The sequence below is a fragment of the Ornithorhynchus anatinus genome, chromosome X3 (genome assembly GCF_004115215.2).
Source record: "Ornithorhynchus anatinus isolate Pmale09 chromosome X3, mOrnAna1.pri.v4, whole genome shotgun sequence".
Taxonomy (NCBI): Eukaryota; Metazoa; Chordata; class Mammalia; order Monotremata; family Ornithorhynchidae; genus Ornithorhynchus; species Ornithorhynchus anatinus.
In genome coordinates this window covers 32,825,100-32,845,406 of record NC_041751.1, presented here as the reverse complement: position 1 = coordinate 32,845,406, position 20,307 = coordinate 32,825,100, and the positions used below count along the sequence as shown (strand labels likewise).

The 20,307-nt window shown below is 54.0% G+C and overlaps 1 pseudogene; it reads right to left on the bottom strand.

Moving 5' to 3' along the window:
* Positions 1-3,605: 3,605 nt before the first annotated feature.
* Positions 3,606-20,056, bottom strand: LOC100073544 (annotated as a pseudogene).
* Between the last annotated feature and the right edge of the window lie 251 nt (positions 20,057-20,307).

The window sequence follows — 20,307 nt, the reverse complement described above, 5'->3', positions numbered from 1 at the left end:
CCTGACTGTCGGTCCTTGAGCCCAGAATAGAGCAGAAGAGTCTCCCCCAACACCGCTCCCCCACTGTCCTCCAGAGGGGCATCCTCCAGCGACCCCCGAGGCCGGGGCAGCGGAGCACAGCGTGCAGGGGAGAGCTGAAGCCAGGACTGGGGGGGGGAGTGGGACATGATGGGGGGTAATCAGGACCCTCCTTCCCTGGCCTGCTCCTTTACTTGGACTCTTTGGCCTTTCGTCTCCACTGTCTCTCCGCCACTGCCCACGCGTAGACACAGCCACGCTGGAATCGCCAGGTTGGTGTCCCTCTCGGGGCCGGACTCCGTCCACCCGCGGTCAGGGAGGGCCCGGGACAGCACCGCGGGCAGCCCAGCCCGGTTCACTGAGGACCAGCACCGCCGTCACTTCCCAATCAGTCACCGAATCCTATTTATTGAGCGCCCACTGTGTGTAGAACGCTCGGGAGAGGAGGTTCTAGCAATATAACAGACACATCCCCTGCCCGCAAGGAGCTGACAGTCTAGAGGGGGAGACAGACGTTAATATAAAGAGAAGCAGCGTGGCTCAGTGGAAAGAGCCCGGGCTTTGGAGTCAGAGGTCAAGAGTTCAAATCCCAGCTCTGCCACTTGTCGGCTGTGTGACTGTGGGCGAGTCACTTGACTTCTCTGGGCCTCAGTTCCCTCATCTGTAAAATGGGGATTAAAACTGTGAGCCCCACGTGGGACCACCTGATTCCCCTGTGTCTACCCCGGCGCTTAGAACAGTGCTCGGCACATAGTAAGCGCTTAACAAATACCAACATTATTATAAATGAGAGATATGGACATAAGTGCTGTGGGGCAGGGGCGGGGGGTGATTAAAGGGGAAAAGTCAGGGTGATGAGGAAGGGAGTGAGAGAAGAGGAAAGGAGGGCTTAGTCAGGGAAGGCCAAAGGATCCCCCTGGTCCTGGGAGACCTTGGATAAAGATCTCACCCTTCCCTCCCTCTGAAAATCTCCCAACCAAAGGTCCACGCAGAAGGAGTCTCTTTTTTAGAGAGCCAGAAATCGCCCTTCCCTCTATATTCCTCTGCATCTCAGTCTGCCAACTCCCCCGCCCTGCTGTGTCTCCTCTGCCAGGCAACGTGCTGTTTGTCCATCCTCTCAGAGAGACAGACAGACAAACGACACACAGAGATACCGTGGAGAGAGACCGAGATAAGAAGAGAGAAATAGATTGAGAGCCTGAGTTCAACTCAAAGGAGGTGACGTTCGGAGGTAGAAAGACCCGAAAGCGCAAACAAACGAGGCAGAGAGACGCGGGGCTGATAGAAATGGGGAGATGAAAAGGGCCAGAGGCGAAGGAGAGGCATCGAGACCGAGATGAAGAAGAGACAGAGATATTGGGCCGTGAGAGGGAGAGAGGCAGAATGAAGGGAGTCAGAGATCTAAAGAGAGATAGAGCGGAAAAGATAAAATAGAAAAGTACGAAATGGAGAGAGGCGGAGAGATATGGGAACTGAAATAAGCAAGAGATGGATATGCAATAGAGAGAGGGGAAGAGAACAGAGATACAGAGATAAAATATGGAGAGATGTAACTGAACTCAAATATAGATAAATTGAAGATATTTGGTAATGCGAAGAGAGACATACAGAGGGACAGACAATCATGAGAGAGAGATCCGGTGAGAGGAGTTGAGAGAAAGAACTAAATAAAAGAGAAAAGGAGGAAATGGCAGTAGACAAATTGGAGATACTTATGTAATGGAAAGAAAAAACAGTCAGAGGCACAGAGAATGAGAGAGAATTCAGGCAAGGGGAGTTGAGAGAAAGAGCTAAATAAAAGAGAAAAGGAGGAAATGGCAATAGATAATTTGGAGATATTTATGTAATGGAAAGAAAAAACAGAGTCAGAGGGACGGACAATGAGAGAGAGATATCCACCGAGGGGAGTTGAGAGGGAGCTAAATAAAGGAGAAAAAGAGGAAATGGCAATACAAAGAAACTCAGAGAGAGACATGAATGAGAAGTAGAGATCCGGTAGCGGGAGGTAGAGCTAGAGGAAGGTAGAAAGGCAGAAAATGAGAGGTAAAGATCAATGGGGAGAGAGAGACGGAGAGTTAGATAAGCATGAAAGAGTTGAAATGGAGAAGCAAAGAGACAGCGAGGCAAGATGAAAAGAGAGATAAAAATGCAGGAGAGAGAGAGAGTTAAATAAGCATGAAAGGGTTGAAACGGAGAAGCAAAGAGGCAGGGAGGCAGGATGAAAAGAGAGAGAAAAATGCAACAGAGAGAGAAATAAAAACCCATGGGTTTTATAGCTCCCCTCAACTCCCCATAACAGGCTGAAAACTCACTCTCCACCTCAACCCATCTGGTATAAGCAAATAAGAAGAAATGTCACAGGCAGAGTAAAATTTGTGATATAGGTGCGGTGTCGGCTGTTCCGGCCCAGGAATAATATGTTGAGCTCAGTTTTGCCCCTCTATGCCCGGGCATCGGAGCTCTGCCACCGAAGTGGATCTCGACCACTTGATTGATCAGGACCTGGAGAATAATTCTCTGTCAGTGTACAGGACCCTCCAAATGTTGTTTTTTTTCCCCAGCTGTGGAGATGAGGGGCGTTGCTACATCCGCACACTCTCTCATCCACCCCTCCATCCATTTGGCCAGTTTCCCCACTGCGGGAGAGCTGGTCAGAGCAAGTAAAACAATCCGGGGAAGCGGGGCTCAGTGGAAAGAGCCCGGGCTTGAGAGTCAAAGGGCATGGGTTCTATTCCCGGTTCCGTCGCTTGTCTGCTGTGAGACTTGGGACAAGTCACTTAACTTCTCTGGGCCTCAGTCACCTCATCTGTAAAATGGGGTTGAAGATTGTGAGCCCCACGTGGGACAAGCTGATCACCTTGTATCCCTCCCAACGCTTAGAACAGTGCTTGGCACATAGTAATCATTATTATTATTTTATTATGTCGGAAGAGGACACATATCGCTGGGGTCTTGGTTAGGAATCACCGAGGGTCGCTTGGCTTCCTATCTTCTGGCTCTTTGCATTTATTATCGCCCTGAGCCTAACAGGGAAGAGCCAGAACTTCTCTGAGTGGACCAATTCGTGCTTGGGAGACAGGAGATGGATCCTTAAATCCTGATCCTGAAGCCTACATCACTTCCCGGAGAATCCTTGCACTTCCAGGTGCACAAGGGAAGTGCTTAATAAATGCTATTATGAAAACTACTAATACTGGTAAGGGAGTTATTTTATCCACCCTGGGGAACCCATCATCCCTGAAAGTGTGATTCATGTACTTGCGTAGAGAAGCAGCGTGACTAGAGGATAGAGCACGGGCCTGGGAGTCAGGAGGACCTGGGTTCCGATCCTGGCTCCGCCATTTGGCTACCGTGTGACCTTGGACAAGTCGCTTAATTTCTCTGGGCCTCAGTTACATCGCCTGTAAAATGGGCATGAAGACTGTGACACCCCCCCCCCCCCATGTGGGACAGGGACTGTGTCCAATCTGATTAGCTTATATCCGCCCCAGCCCAATGTTGGACACAAAGGAAGCGCTTAACACATACCATCATCGTGCAGGGAACACATTTAATTTGTTCTTCACTCAATCGTATTCTAGTGATCTTTCATCATGTTTTTATTGAACTTTGTATTCCTTTACCTAAGGCACAAAAGACAAGGCTTTTCAGTTTCTCTCCTTGAGAAGGTAAACTCCTAGAAGGAAAGGACCGAATCTTCTTCTTCTTCTTGTGTACCTTAAACACCTAATAGAATAATCTCCACCCAGGAGATGCTCAATAAGTGTCATAAAACCAAAAGAGAAAATCCGGGTTGCATTCAACCTTTCTAAAAATCATTCACAAGAAACAGAAGGGTCTCTGGCGTTTATGCGGAGCTCTTGGGCAGTGACACTGCTTGCCCAAATGGCTGACAAACGCTGAACAACACAGTTCCCTGTGGGGTTGCGTGGTAGCGTTGGAACATGTTGGTTCAATTTAGGGCATCGGTCAGCGGAATCCACCCAGACGACATCAGTATGTAAACCCCGTGCGGAAGAGGGAGCTGGGCCCTGGCACGATAAGGATGATGTTAATGATAATAATCACCACACAATTAACAATAACAATAAGGGTGATATTCGTTAAACGCCATAATTATCACGTTCCCTGAAGGGATGAGCGGAAACTGACTCCAGGTGCCCCTTAACCTAGGGAGTTGTAGATTCTTTATAGAGGTGGAGAAGTTCCCCGAGGGAGAAAAAGGTCGAGGCCCCGAGAGTCACCGGGCTTTGAGCCACTCCCGAGTGTTCCTGTCGGGCCGCAGGAGGATCACGTAGCACTTGGGGACGAAGATGCAGCCCAGCAGCCCGGCGCTGGAGGCCAGGATGGAGAAGACCTCCACGGCCACCATGGCCTTCCCCTTGCTGCTCTGGTAGGCGGGCAGGAAGGAGATCCAGACGCTGCAGAAGACCAGCATGCTGAACGTGATGAACTTGGCCTCGTTGAAGCTGTCGGGCAGCCTGCGGGCCAGGAAGGCCACGGTGAAGCTGACCAGGGCCAGGAAGCCCAGGTAGCCCAGGACGCAGTAGAAGGCGATCACCGAGCCTTCGTTACACTGGACGACGATGTGTCCGGGCTCGGAGAGCACGTCCAGGTCCGGGAAGGGGGGAGCGGCCCCCAGCCAGGCGGCGCAGATGGCCACCTGGACCAGGGAACAGACGAGGACGATGGAGGCCGACACCCGGGGGCCCATCCACGTGCGGCTGCGGCCCCCCCGGAACCGTGGCCTTGAAGGCCACCACCACCGTGACCGTCTTGGCCAGGATGGAGGAGACGGCCACCGCGAAGACCACCCCGAAGGCGGTCTGGCGGAGGAGGCAGCTGACGGGGCCGGGCCGGCCGATGAAAACGCAGGAGCAGAGGAAGCAGAGGGTGAGGGCGATGAGGAGGGTGTAGCTGAGGTGGCGGTTATTGGCCCTCACCACGGGGGTGTCTCGGTGCTTAATGAAGACGCCCAGCACCGCGACGCTGAGAAGAGAGAAGGAGAGGGCGAGGAAGACCAGGGTCATCCCCAGAGGTTCTTCAAAGGTCAGGAAAGTGAAAGCCTTCGGGAGACAGCTATTCCTCTTCCTATTTGCATAGTGGTCTTCGGGGCACTTCACACACGTGCCCATGTCTGCGAGGGGAACAAACGGGGTCTCAGACAGGTTCCAAGCCACACTCGTTCCCCACCCCGAGAACCGCTGCTGAGTGATAACGGCAGAACCTGGCCGTGACTGTGGATTTTGGCTGGGTCCAGGAGCCCCTCCAGGTAAGGCTCTCTCAACCCCAGTTTCCTCCTCATCTTCCCCACCTTCCTGCTTCTGTTCTGCTTTCCCACGGGATTCGTAGTAAACCATGCCCACATTTGGCAGTCAGCAAATCCCGTGAATCTTGCTGGGGTTGTATTGTTCCCGAGTTCGTGCCCTCCTTTCTCTGGGGACACCGACGTCATCCCCGTTCGGCGACTCATCAAACGTCTCCCACCCTTGCCAACCACTTCTGCCGGCCACCCTCACACGCAATAATCACTTACAGTTAATACCACAACACACCCTCATACTCTTCAAAATACATAGGTCTACGTGTACTCCCACATGAACTTTGTTTTTTTGACATCCCGGGCCCATCTGTGCCACACAGATGCAAATTGGCAACCCTGAGGTGTTTCCAGTAACGATGTATGGATCTGAAAGCTGGACAGTGAAAACACAGGACAGAAAGAACGTCCGAGCTTTTGAAATGTGGTGCTGGAGAAGGCTTTTGCGGAGATCACGGATTGCCCGAAAGACAAAGGGATGCATCTGGGAGCAAATTAAACCCAAGCCGCCTTTGGCCAAGTGACCCGACTTCGATGAGCATATACTGCACACATAAACAGCAGGACTGATTCTCTGGAGAACACGCCGAAGCTAGGAAAAGTCCAGGGAAAACGAGGAAGAGGCAGACCGGCAGCTGGATGGATAGAGACCGTAACAACCCTAACGGTAGAACCATTAGAAGGGTTGTGGGTTACAGCAGAGGAGGGGACGTTCTGGGGAAAGTACAGCCATGGAGTCGCTATGAGTCAGAAGTGACTCGACGGCACTTAATAATAAAAAATCATTGGGTTTCCCTCCTTTGTCTAGATGCCAAGGGTCCCCGGACACAGCCACCTGGAAGGGGCTCCCAGAGGATCGTCCGGAACAGTGCCCGAGAGGGGTTGGACTCAAGGTCAACACTTACTCATCTGACTGCTGATGGCCCCGTCCGGGCACTGGATACAAGTAAAGCAGCATACGGGCTCACCCGACTCTCTCGTTTTTCGCGTTCCGGGCTGACAGTCACCACTGCACACGGAGGTGGGGATCTGAGGATGGAAAGAGAAAGCGGGGAGTGCTGAACACTGCAGGGAAGACGAGGGAATCGGGGGCAATTCCAGGGTCAGGGGAGGAGGGAAGAGGACCCAAGGCACGAAAGAGGAGCGAGCGAGATTTTCCTGAACCTCTCTCCCTCTTCATAGACAACTGACGGCCGCTCTCCTCACTTTCAGTGCCTTCTTCAATTCACATCTCCTCCAAGAGACCTTCCCGCTTCCCGACTAAATCCCCCTCTCTCTGTCACCTAGGCACCTCCACCTGTTGCCGTTGCTATTCGCCAGTCCTCTGCCAGAGAGCACTTCTGTGCATCTCCACAAGTCATTCGTTCATTTTAATGCCCATCTTCTCAACGAGATGGTGAGATTCTTGTGCATGTCTTCCAGCTCTATTGCATTCTTTTCTCCCAAGCGCTTAGTACAGAGTTCAGAACGGAATAAGCGCTCCATAAATATCTCTGATGGATTTAAGCCTTCTCAGATTAAGCCCTCATCTCTAGACTTCCCCGCCCCTCTGCATCGCCTTTACACTCGGTTCTGGGCTCCTGAAGCACCTCCTACTCACCCCAGTCTCACACTTCTTTAGGAATCTCTATATTCGGGTGCAGGATTGATTTGCACGTCCTTATCCTCCTGTGGCCCCTCAGCTCCTTGTGGCCCGGGATCGTGTCTACCTAGGCTACTTTATCTTACTTTCCCCGGTCCCGAGTTCAGCACGCACAATGAGTGCTCAGTAAATAGCTTGGATTGACTGGGAGAAGCAGGAGACAGGGAGCATCACTGACTGGGGGAAGAGGACAGGGCGATGAGGCGGGAAACAAATGCACCTTAAGTCGCTCTCCCTCAAAGCCCTTTGCCCTGACCATCCCTACTGTTCCCTCCCTCCGGCGAAGAGATGTCCCCAGGCTCCTCACCGACGCGTCATCATTGGCCCACACGATGGCCTGTTCATCGATGACGAGGTTTTGGCCGGCAGGAGCCAGAGCGTCAAACTCTCCCACCGTCACTTGACTCTCGATGGGATGAGCCACAAAGTTTTTGATATCGTACTTTGTAGCGGACACCCTCGACTCTCCCCAAACCATCCCGTTCTCATCACCGCCGTTCCCGCCGACGTGGCTCAGGACGGAGTGGACCTGGAAGGACAGAGAGATCCCCGGGGCTCTCCGATGGTCGGGCCCAAGGGACTGGCCGCGACCCCGGGGCGAGAGGGTTGTTGAAGGTTGGGCCTCGGAGCTGGAGGCTGGAGGGAGTGGTTGCTGCATTTCCTCCTCGGGTCGCCTGCCTGCGCCTTTCCGACTCTGAAAATGGACGTAGTGGGGGGGCCGAGGAGGAAAGGGAAACCCTGCCACGAAGCATCTCCCTCTCTAGACACAGACGGGGGATCCAGCCCCGAGGGCTTTCTCACGCCCGGGTAGAGAAGACGAACCTCTTTGGGGACTCGAGGGAAAAGGAAGAGGAGATGAAAAAAGATGGGAACGGGGATTGATTCCGTGACTCTGCTCTACTCTCCGGAATCAGTGGGCAGCGGTGCTCCCGACTGGAAAGAGCGCGGGCCTGGGAATCAGAGGATGTGGGTGCGAATCCCACCGCTCCAGGTTCAGGTCTTGGAACTTCAGTCGCCTCAGTTACCTCATTTGTAAAGTAGAGATGAACGGGGTTTGGCCTATACGGGACAGTGAGGGATTCTACCCGTTAACCCCGTATCTGTTCATTCGATAGCATTTACTGTGCACTGACTGTGTGCAGAGCACTGTACTCTATACTCAGTGCTTGGAAAAGAGAGACAATCGCTGTTCATAACGGGCTCACAGTCTGGCAGGAGGCAGCTAGGCAAGGAAATACAAGGAAACAGGAATCGATATAAATCAATAGAATTCTAGATATAAGCATAAATACAGAAGTGCCACGGAGCGGGGAGGGGGGAAGAGGAAAGAGAACAAGTCGTGGGGTAGCGGAAGGGAGGGGGAGCTGAGGACAAGCGGGGAAGATTTTGGTAGATGTGAGGAAGGAGGGCGTTCCAGGCCGGAGGTAGGACGTGGGCCAGGGGTCGATGGCGGGCCAGGCGAGCACAAGGCCCATCGAGAAGGTGAGCGGCAGCGGAGGAGCGGAGTGTGCGGGCTGGGGTGGAGAAGGAGAGAAGGGAGATGAGGTAAGAAGGGGGCAAGGGGATGGACAGCTCTAAAGCCAGTGGTAAGGAACATTTTTGCTTGATACAGAGGCTGATAAGCAACCGCTGGAGATTTTTGAGGAGGGGGGTGCCAGGCCCAGGGCATTTCTGCAGAAAGACGATCCGGGCAGCGGAGTGATGTACGGACTGAAATGGGGAGAGGCAGGAGTTCGGGAGTTCAGAGAGGAGGAGGATGCGGTCATCCGCTCGGGGTAGGATGAGGGACTGTAGAAAAGGTAGCGGTTTGGATGGAGAGGAAAGGGCGGATCTTGGCCACGTTGTGAAGGGGAGACGGGCAGGATCTGGGGACAGATTGGATATGGGGATTGAACGAGAGAGCGGAATCCAGGATGACACCAAGGTTACGGGCTCGTGAGACGGGAAGGACGGTCGTGCCGCCCACGGTGACGGGGAAATCGGGGAGAGGACAGGGTTTGGGAGGGAAGATAAGGAGCGCTGTCGTAGATCCGCTACGTTTGAGGTGACGGGAGGACCTCCGAGAAGAGGTGTCTCCAAGGCAGGAAGAGGTGCGAGCATGGAGGGAGGGAGGGATGGTAGTTGAAACTGTGGAAGCGAATGAGTTCTCCAAGCTGGAGAATAGACGGGGGGCAGGTATCGACCTCCAGCGCTTAGTACAGTGTTTGCCACATAGTAAATACTCGAGAATACCATGAAGAGATTACCAGAGATGCCGAACTGTCTACTTTAAGGGAGCTATGGCCTCTCCAGCCCAGTGGACCTCTCACAGGCAAGTGGGATGCACCTATTGACCCTGGAGGGGAAATCCCCAATAGACCGCTAAAGGCCTTGGCGTTGGGGGATTTGGGTCAGACGAGCCTCCGTTCAGAGACCACGGGTGGCCGCACCTCCACGGGAGATAAGGGAGGGGCCTTTTTTCAACCGAAAAGTGCGGGGGGGGTTACCCGCCACGGGGGAGGCGCCCCGCCGCGTCCAGCATCCACCGCTCCCTCCTCCGAGCTGAGGACCTCGTGGAGCCCGCGGGCCACGGCGTACACGGCTCTGTACACCAGCTGACTCTCATCACTCAGATGCACGTCGAAGATGTGTCGGGGCCATTGCTCCAAGGTGACGTTCTCTGAGCATATCGGATTCGTCTTCTGCTCCTCAAAGTCGAAACAAATTTCTTTTATCTTCCAAAACAGTTCCAGGAAGAAGTCATCGGGATAGTGAGACGGATTGACCTTGCGGAGAAAGTCCTTGAAACTGGGAATCTCTTTCTTGTGCGGGGAAAATGACAGGGCCCCGTGGAGGATGCTTAGATCGGATTTGGGAGTGTAGCTCAAGGAGAAATCCCAGGTAGAAGTGATAATCCAGACCTTGGGTGCCATTCGGCTTTCAGTCATTACATAGGCAAAACTAGTCATACAGTCGGTATCCCCCGACAGAGTAACGACGTTAGCCGTTGAGTCCTGAATACGGAAAACACCTTCTTAAAGGCATAACTCATATTATCGCTTTGGGGAACTTTGTTTTCGAAGGCCTGACAGATCTCATTCCGCGCCATCTCCCTCCGCATCTCTCTGAGGAATTCCTCCCCCTTCATGTTGTCCGTAACCACCAGCCCCACCCAGGTCCAGTTAAAGTGCACCAGGAGGCGGACGATGACCAGGGGCTGGCTGAGGTCCTTGGGCGCTATCTGATGGAGGGTGGGAAACCGGGCCTTGTCCTCCAGGGTGGCGTCAAACGGGCCGTAGACGATCTAAAGGGAGAGGGAGTTGGTGGTCAGTTTCCCTGTGAGTGGAGTTCCCTCCGGGGAGGGGGCATTTTGGACCCGAATAACTCCAGGGCCACCTCTGTCCCCGACCCCGGACAGCCTTAACCGGACTCTTAACTCCCGCACACGGCGGCGCAGCCCGCTGGCCTTTCCAGAACCAGAGCGGCCTTAGCAGCCGCTCTCGGTAAATGTCCAGGGACTGACACCACTGAGAGGGCTGCTCCAGTCCCCCCAAACCGCCCTGCTTGTGCCAGCCCCGCGGGCTGGGCTCCTTTCCAGTCATAGGAGAAGGAAGAGGCCTAAGAAGCCGAAAGGGGGAATAGAAGAGGAAAAGGAGGAGCGAGGGCAAGAAGAAGCAGGGGACTGAGGAGAAGAGGAGGAGGAGCGGGAGGAGAACGGGGGTGGGGAAGAACGTCGGAGAAGAAAGAATCAATCAGTGAAGGAGAACAAAAACGGCCATGGAAGGAGGGGCGGGATAAGCCACTTTCTGTCAGCTGAATGAGGTAACTGATATTAGCGGGTATGCTAACTGTGTTCATATAAGCGCTTAATACAGCGCCTGGCACATCGTATGAGCTTAATTAACGCCAACGTTATTATTATAAGGATGGGGAGACACATTTTTTGTTTCTCCACTTCATTTTCGCGCCCACCCCTTCCTCTTCACCCAGTCATTGTCCTGGCTTACGTTTTTGTCCCGCAATTTGAGGCTACTGGATTAGCCTCTTCACTGGTCTCCCATCTCCTGGCCTCTCCTCTCTTCAGTTTCTACTCCGCTCTGGTGCTCAGAACACTATCCAAAAGGTTACCAGACACGAATATCCCCACGACTCCTGAATGAGAAGGATGGTATCTGTGAAGCACTTACCGTGTGCCAAGCACCGTTCTAAGTGCTGGGGTAGATACAGAGTTGTCAGGTTGACCCACGTGGGGCTCACGGTTTTCATCCCCATTTCCCAGATGAGGTAACGGAGGCCCAGAGAAGTGAAGTCAGTTGCCCAGTCACACGGCCGAAAAGTGGCGGGGCTGGGATTGGAACCCCCGACCTCTGACTCCCAAACCCGGGCTCTTGCCACTAAGCCACGCTGCTTCCTCAACCTCCAAGAGCTAACCATCTCACCCCACATCAGAGAGAAGCTCCTGACCAGCGACTTCAACATCCTCCACCCTCTTTGTCCCTTTCCCGTGTCTTCACCTGAGACTCCCCTACTCACTCCCTCTTACTTCGCCCCTCCTACGCGCACCTTCTCTCTGGACCTCACTCTTGACTCTCCCACTTCCACTGCCTTGCTCGAGCCCTTTCTCCTCGCTTCCCTCCGCCTCGGAACCACCAGATCGCAGCTCTCCCCCTCCACAGATCCCCTCCTAATTCCCACCTCTTTCCAGAAGCCTCCTGACCTCACACCAACCCTAGCGCTGTTCCATTTCTACTCATCCTCACGGCTGAAGTAGAGATCTGTGTGCCATTGCCTGACCGATCAGCCATTCATTCCCGACACAGTCACGTTGTTACCTTCTTCTATCTTAATTCTTCCGTTACCTGTTCACATAGCTCCCTGTGGACAGGTATTAGTCCGTCTCCTGTTATGTCGAACTCTCCCAAGATCTCTGTCCAGTGGTTTGTACACAGCAAATAACCAATAAATACGTTTGAAGGAAATATTTCCAAGTCACCTATGTCTACCTGTCTTCCCCGCGAGATTTGTAAAGCTTCTGAGAGTGGGGACTGTGTCACCTGCTTCTCGGGCGCTCTTCGAGGTGCTCATTACAGTTATCGGAACTGATCAATTTAGCGATTAATTGCCTGGCTGAAAGACCGAGACACAGATGGAGACTGAGGGGAAGAGAGAGAGAGAGAGAGAGAGAGATGAAGAGAGACAAGAGCGAGAGCCAGATCCCGGAAGGGAGAGGCACAGTGAATGCAGCAATACACGTTTTAAGAGCTTGGAAAACACAAAACCAAGACATGACATATCCTCTGTCCAAAAGGAGTTTGTATTCCAACAGGGAGACCGATGACTACTAATTTACAAAATAACAAAATCGATAATTAAAATAAATCAACGAATAAAAATATGTGCTAGAAAATCATAGGTTCCATTGAATAAACGCACATTCACAATTCTTGAAGATTCATAGAAATGACTATGTCCCTTGGCTGATGATTTTCTCTGACCTGGGGTGCTGGAAGTTAATCGGGGAAGAATTGTTGGAAGAAGTGGGATTTCAGAGAGCTTTGAAAGGGGATGAGCTCTGATATGTTGGAATTGGGGAGACTTTTAGGGCTTCTAGGGCCGGGGGAGCAGCGAGTGTGGGGGACAGAGGTGGAAGCCTGGAGGGCGGGGTACGGCCCGAGGGTCACCTAGGGCAAAACGAAGGGACAGGGTTGGGACCCAGCGGGGAGAAAGGCAGATATGCAAGGTGAAGAAGAGATGGGGAGAGAGCCCCGAAGCCCATCGTGAGGAGATTTTTCTAAATACCTTGTAACACGGGAAGCCAGTGGAGGATATTGGGGAGAGGAGAGAAGCGGGCTGAGAGATGATTGAAGAAGATCATCCGGGTTGCAGTGTGGAGTCTAGATTGGAGGGGGGCGAGGGGGTGGGGTTAGGGAGGGGAAGAGGCTGGAGACAGAAAGATCCGGGAGGAATCCGAGACACTCGGCCGGCCACAATAGGACCGGACCTTACCCGAACGTGATAGTGGTTTGCGTGGAGAGGAAGCGACAGATCTATCTGTTCTTTCTTCCCTCTTGGCTTTCCAACCCCCGCTGACTTGCTCACGCCCTTCCGCCCAGCTTCCCTATTAAGACGGTATTTATTCCTTCAATCGGATTCACTGAGCCCTTACCTTGTGCAAAGCACCGTATATAGGAAAGAGGCAGGATTTTGCAATCGACAGATGGAGAGAGATGAAGGACTCTCTGTGTGTGTGTGTGGTGGGGTTAGGGGCGATGCCAAGGATGCGGGACGGGGAGGGTGAGGGTATATCGACGGAGAGAGGACCAAGAAGAGTACCAATTTAAGCCAGTACCAATTACGGCCTTGGCTACAGTCTCTCCATTGCTTGTGCCAAGACACCGGGAGGCCAGATGTCGATCGAGGGAGACTGGCCGAATCCATGCCAAGGAAATAGTCCCCGAGGGCAGGAGAAGCAAACTCCAGGGGCTCTGGGGCGTCCTTAGAAAAGTTTGGGCCCGAGATCACAGGAGCTTCGTAAGGATCCCGGTGTGGAGCTCGGAGGACACGGAGTCAGAGGGCAGGGTCCGGGAATGAGAGCGGGCCCACGTCAAAGGGAAGACAGGGAAGAGAAATTGCTATGTTCCGGGGTGCGGGCCGGGGAAAGCGAGTGGTGAAGGAGTTCGGTGGCTTGCCCGGCCTGAGTTGGGGCTGTTGGGTGGGCATGGGTTGAGTAGAGGGGGACATCTGCCCACGAGGAAATGCCCGGAATGGTAGGTCTGCACTTTCCTGAGTTATGCAAGTAGTTGCCAGGCAAATCCATTCATTCATTTATTCGTTCAATCCCATTTACTGAGCTCTCACTGCGTGTAAAGCACTTCGCCAAGCGTTTGGGAGAGCACTGTCTAACTATAAAGAGATACATTCCTTGCCCACAACGAACTTAGAGTCTCCAGCTGGAGACAACTATTACAATACATGGGTAAATTACAGATATGTAACATAAGTACTGTGGGCCTAGTTGGGCGCGGTGGGGAGTGGGAGGTGGGGGGAGTGGGGGAGTAATGGGAGACGGCTATGGGGCTGAGGGATTTTAGCTGTCTATCAAATTCCAGCATCGGGGTTTCAACCCCCCTGGGCGGGAAGCCCTTTACGGCTGCCCAACTCTCCTAATTTAGCCCAGACGGGAGATCCAGGGCCTGAACTACATTAGTCTGGGTGCAAACGAAATTGGGCTGAGAACAAGCAGGAATGAGCCAGGCTCTCTGAGCCCCAGGCGCCATCCCTAAGCGGACGTAGTGTCTGATGCCTAGAGCTGGGAGGGGACAAGGAGCTCGAGGTCTCTTACCTGGGGGCACCTGTAGAGACCCAGCAGGTCCGCGACCACGGCGGAGAGTGGGGCGGTGAGTCCTCCGATGACCGCCACTAGTTTGCCCGGCCCCCCGCAGTTGAAGTTGGGGACGGCCTCCCCTCCTTCGGACAGCAGCATCAGCGAGTTCTCCATGGCTGTCGTTTCCCTGAAGTTATTATCGAAGAGTTGGAACCCCAGGGAGACATTGGGCAGGAGGGTGAGATTCCTGTTGATCTCCTCCACGGCGAACACCAGGGCCAGGACGTTCTGGTAGTACTGGCGCAAGGGCCTGCGGAAATATGGGAAGGGGGAGAACCCTCAGCTGATGAGCCACTGGGGCTACAGGCCGGATTGGATGCAGGTCCGAGGAGGAGCAGGGAGAAAGTTTGAGGTCTGGGCACAGTCACAAAAGTGGAGACTCCTGTTCTCTCCCATTCGTTCATTCATTCATTCATTCAATAGTATTTATTGAGCGCTTACTATGCGCAGAGCACTCTACCAAGCGCTTGGAATGTACAAGTCGGCAAGAGATAGAGACAGTCCCTGCCCTTTGACGGGCTTTTACGGTCTAATCGGGGGAGACAGACAGACATGAACAATGGCAAGAAATCTCATCAACATCTCATAAAAACAATGACAAATAAATAGAATCAGGGTGATGTACATCTCATTAAACAAAATAAATAGGGTGATGAAGCGGACGAGCACAGTGCTGAGGAGGTGGGACGGGAGAGGGGGAGGAGGAGAGGGAAAGGGGGGAGAAGAGGGTTTAGCTGCGGAGAGGTGGGGGGGGTAGAGGGAGCAGAGGGAAAAGGGGGGAGCTCAGTCTGGGAAGGCCTCTCGGAGGAGGTGAGTTTTAAGTAGGGCTTTAAAGAGGGGAAGAGAATTAGATTGACGGAGGGGAGGAGGGAGGGCGTTCCGGGACCGCGGAAGGACGCGGCCCGGGGCTCGACGGCGGGATAGGTGCGACCGAGGGACGGCGAGGAGGTGGGCGGCGGAGGAGCGGAGCTTGCGGGGTGGGCGGTAGAAAGAGAGAAGGGAGGAGAGGTAGGAAGGGGCGAGGTGACGGAGAGCCTCGAAGCCTAGAGTGAGGAGTTTTTGTTTGGAGCGGAGGTCGATGGGCAACCACCGGAGTCGTTGAAGAAGGGGAGTGACAGGCCCGGAGCGTTTCTGCGGGAAGATGAGCCGGGCGGCGGAGTGAAGAATAGACCGGAGCGGGGCGAGAGAGGAGGAAGGGAGGTCGGAGAGAAGGCCGACACGGTAGTCTAGCCGGGATATAACGAGAGCCCGTAACGGTAAGGTAGCCGTCTGGGTGGAGAGGAAAGGGCGGATCTTGGCGATATTGTAAAGGTGAGACCGGCGGGTCTCGGTAACGGATCGGATGTGTGGGGTGAACGAGAGAGACGAGTCAAAGAGGAGACTCCCAGAACTGTCACTCTGCTCCTTTCCTGGGTGCCGAGACTATCCGGGCAGACAGAGGACAGGAGCGCACGGGGGAAACTCCGAAAATATTGCCAGAATGCCGGGATTCCTAGCACCGGGGAGACATCGTCTCCAAGACCATTCGAGACCCTCGACGTCCCCGCATCAGAATCACTAATAACAAGGGCATCACAGTCAGTAGTATACCTGAAAAGTGTCACCGATACCGAAACCCAGTTTTTTTTCAAAACGCTGTACCGCGGAGGAGAAACCTGTACTTAGGAACCTGCCCAAATCATCTCCCCCGACGCCCATCTCCAAAACCCGGTCACCTACACAGGACAAGCCGCCTCTGCTCCGTGAGCTCATTGTAGATTGCGAACGGTTCTCCCAACTCCGTTGTACTGTTTTCTAAGCGCTTAGTACAGGGCTCTGCACACAGTAAGGTTTCGAGAAATACGATCGATTGACCGATAGGACCATTCCTCCTTCCTTCCACCGGCATTTCTATGATCATCAGAATTACTACCGTGCGATTAAAGTAATCTCACCTCGAATCCATCTCATCCACAAAAGGGTCATTCCTCAAGAGACTATCCCTGAAGAAAAAGTTTCTTTTCCAGTCCATGGAAAAGAAACCCCCGATCACCAAGTCTCCCGCTTTGGAGTACCTCACTGGGAAGTTTTTCCGCAAGGAGCAGGGAGCTTGTCCCATCCGGCCCTCAGAGCCGGGAAGCTGGAAGAGCAGCGGCAGGAAAAATAGCAGCAGAAGCATCGGGGCGGCAACGGCCCAAAGCCCGGGCCGAATCTCCCAGGCTCTGCCGCACCGAAAAAGCGGGCGGGAGCTCAGAGGGTGAAGGCTCAGCCACGGCTGTGGGAAGCAGGGACGAGTCCTCGAAGAGCAGCCCGACCTCCCACCTGGGGACGGAGAAGAGAGGAAGAGCCGGGACCGTGATCAGCCCCGGCCCAGCTCTAAGGGAAACGGAGGGCCTTTATAAGGGTTCGGTCGACAGGTGATGTAAGAGGGGCAGGTGGGGACAGATGACTCCCTCTCTTTGTTCTGGATGATGGACGGGACCCTTCCTAGTGATCTCACCTCCCTCCAACTCCCCCCAACCCGCCCCCCCCCCCACCGGGCCAGAGCTATTCCGGGCCGTGGGGTCTCCGGGGGCGGACCTTTCCAGGAGCTCCACACCTGTGGCCCCGTGTCTATTCCCCACGCCCTGCCCCTGATTCCGGGGAAGTCAGGAGACGGGGGTTGAGCCAGAGAATGAGCAGGGGAGCCCGGCCTCCTGCACAAACAAGCCAGATCCCCCCGGTGTCTCCGATGTGGCCCGTTGTTGCATCAGACTTTACCAAACGGGGAAATGCGAAAGGGTCAGAAAGTCACAGTGATCTGGGCTGGAGGTCAGGAGGTCCCAACCTGAAAGGTGTGTCCGCCAGTTCCAGGGAAAGCAAAACACCCACAGGCTTCGTGAGGCAGCCTCTGTCCCAGAGTGGGGGGTGCGAACTCCCCCCACGTCGGTAGCACAGAGCAGCAGAGTGGCTTGGTGGATAGGGCTTGGGCCCGGGAGTCAGAAGGACTTGGGCTTTAATCCCGGCTCCACCACTTGTCTGCTGTGGGCCCCTGGGGGAGTCACTCAGCTCCTCTGCCTCAGTTTCCTCATCTGCAAAATGGGGATCAACACTGTGAGTCCTATGGGGGACAGGGACAGTACCCAACAATGTTATCGTCTTTCTACCCCACTGCTTGGAACGGTGCCTGGCACATAGGAAGCCCTTCACAAATGCCACACATTATTACGATTATTATCAGTACCGTTAGCAATGTCAGAGCGTCCTGGGCGCGAGACGAAGGGCGGATGGACGGGTTGGAGGCAGAGCTGACTGTCGGTCCCTGACAAAGAGAGACCAGAAGGGAGGGGACGAGTCTCCCCCAGCACCGCTCCCCCACTGTCCTCCAGAGGGGCATCCTCCAGCGACCCCCGGGGCCGGGGCAGCCGAGCACAGCGTGCAGGGGAGAGCTGAAGCCAGGACTGGGGGAGTGGCACATGATGGGGGGTAATCAGGACCCTCCTTCCCTGGCCTGTTCCTTTACTTAGACTTTGGCCTTTCGTCTCCACTGTCTCTCCGCCACTGCCCACGCGTAGACACAGCCACGCTGGAATCGCCAAGGTGGTGTCCATCTCGGGGCCGGACTCCGTCCTCCCGCGGTCAGGGAGGGCCCGGGAAAGCACCGCGGACGGCCCAGCCTAGTTCACTGAGGACCAGCACCGCGGGCAGTGCTCAGACAAGGCGTCCCCGGGGCCCTGCGGGGAGCCCCTCACCCTCCCCTCCCTCTGAAAGTCTGCCCCAAAAGACCCCCGTTTTGTAGAGATCCCGAGTTCCCCCTTTCCTCTATATTCCTCTGCGCCTCAGTCAGTCTTCCACCTCCTCTGCCCCACCGCCCTCGGCCTACTGTCCCCAGAGAGATGTGCCTTCTGACAGGCAAAGTGTCTCCCGTCCATCTTCTCAGAGAGAGAGAGAGGGAGAAACGAGACATAAAGATACAACGGACAGAGATAGAGAGACTGTGGTAAACTCGAGAGAGATGACGTTCAGGAGCAGAAAGACTGGAGGCAGAAACGAATGAAGCAGAGAGATGCGGGGCTGATCTAGACAGGGACAGATACCAAACGGCGAGTAATTCATTGGAGGGACAATGATACAGATGTGAGCAAGTTACGGAGATATAACGGCGTGAGAGGCGGAGAGACAGAATGGTGAGAAATGGAAATCCAAAGTGGAGAGCTGTTGAAAGAGAGAAAGGGCTTGAGGTGAACTCGAAAAGAATAAAACGGAGAAACAGAGGTAGAGAGATATGGCAACTGAATTAAACGGGAGACGGCTATGGAATGGTGAGAGAGGGAGAGAATGAAGAAAACGAAGAGGTGTGAAAAACTGAGCGTCAAAAGTAGGCAATCGGAGGACATTAAGGCACTAGAGAGAGAGACGGAGTGAGAGTCCGAGAGACAGCATGGCGCGGTGGAAAGAACACGGTCCCGGGAGTCGGAAGGTCATGTTTTCTAATCGCAGCTCCTCCACTTGTCTGCTACGTGAGCCTGGCCAATTCGTTGCACTTTTCTGTGCTTCAATTACTTCATCTGAAAAAGGAGGAAGAAGACTGTGAGTCCCACGTGGAACGGTGACTGTGTCCAACCCGATGGGCTCGTTTCCGCCCAGGCGCTTGTTACAGTGCCTGGCAAGTAGTAAGCGCTTAACAGAATACCATGATTGTTATTATTCTTATTAGGAATAAGGAATAATGAGAGAAGGAGAGCCAGCCAGGGGCGTTGAGCGAGAACTAAATAAAGGAGGAAAAAAGGAAATGGCAATACAGAGACAAGGTGAAGAAATGAATGAGAGTTAGAGAGGCAAGAGAGAGGGGAAGAGCTCAAAGAAGATAGAAAGAAGTAGAAAGGCAGAGAATGATGCTAGGTAAAGATCAGGAGAGAAAGAGAGAGAGAGGGACAAACTGGAAATGGAGAAGCAAAGAGGCAGCAAGACGGGACGAAACGAGCGATTAAAATGCACCAGACAGAAAGAGAAAGAAAAACCCATTGGTTTCCTACCCTGAGGAAGGGGACTGGAGAGTGTGGTCTGTGGACACAGAGTGGGGACTCTTCCACGGAGAGAGACCGGCCACCTAGGCCTCTCTACTCAGTGCTTTCAGTCCAGAAAGGAGCGAGAGGGAGGGGAAAGATCCGATGTGAAGGCCACCCTCCACCACTCCACCCCTCCACCTCCGCCCCTTAACCTCCCCCCAACTCCCCATGACCCAATTTAAAACTCACACTCCGCCTCAACCCATCTCGTAGAAGCTGAGCATAGAAGAAATGACACAGGCGGAGTAGATGTCGCGAAGCAGGTGTGGTTGAGTTCGGTTTTGCCACCTTGTGCCCTGACACAAGGGCTCTGGCGAAGAGGTGACTAATTGCCCTTTCATGGCATTAGATCTCGGCCACTTCCTTACTCGGGACCTGGGGAAAAGTTCTCCGGCAGTGTCCAGGACCTTCCAAACACTGGTTTGGGTTATTTTCTCCAGCCGTTGGCCCAGCTACGGTTCCAACAGTGAAAGCCCGAGAGACTTAGGTACATCTACGCTCTCCGACCCAGCCCTCCATCCATTTGGCCCATTTCCACGCTGGAAGAGGACAGGCCAGAAGAAGCGAAGCGACCTGGGGCAGCGTGTCGGGTTACCGGGAGCGCAAACATTATCGGGGTCGTAGTTTGGAAGCGCCATCCTGACGATGATCGCGTGGATTTCTCTCTTCTGACCGATGGCCCCCATTATCGACCTGTGCCTACCAAGGCGGAATCAGAACGTCTCTGAGAGGAGCCACCCGGGCTTGAGAGACACGAGATTGATCCTTCCATCCTGGCCCTGGAACCTGCATCACTTTCCAGAGAGGCTTTGAACCTCCAGCTGCACCCGGGGAAGGATTAGGGAATGTTTTTTCCCACTAGTACTATGATTTGCAGGGCAGTTACTGCATCTCCCTGCAGGAACCTGATGCCTCTGAAAGTGTGACGCTTGGACGG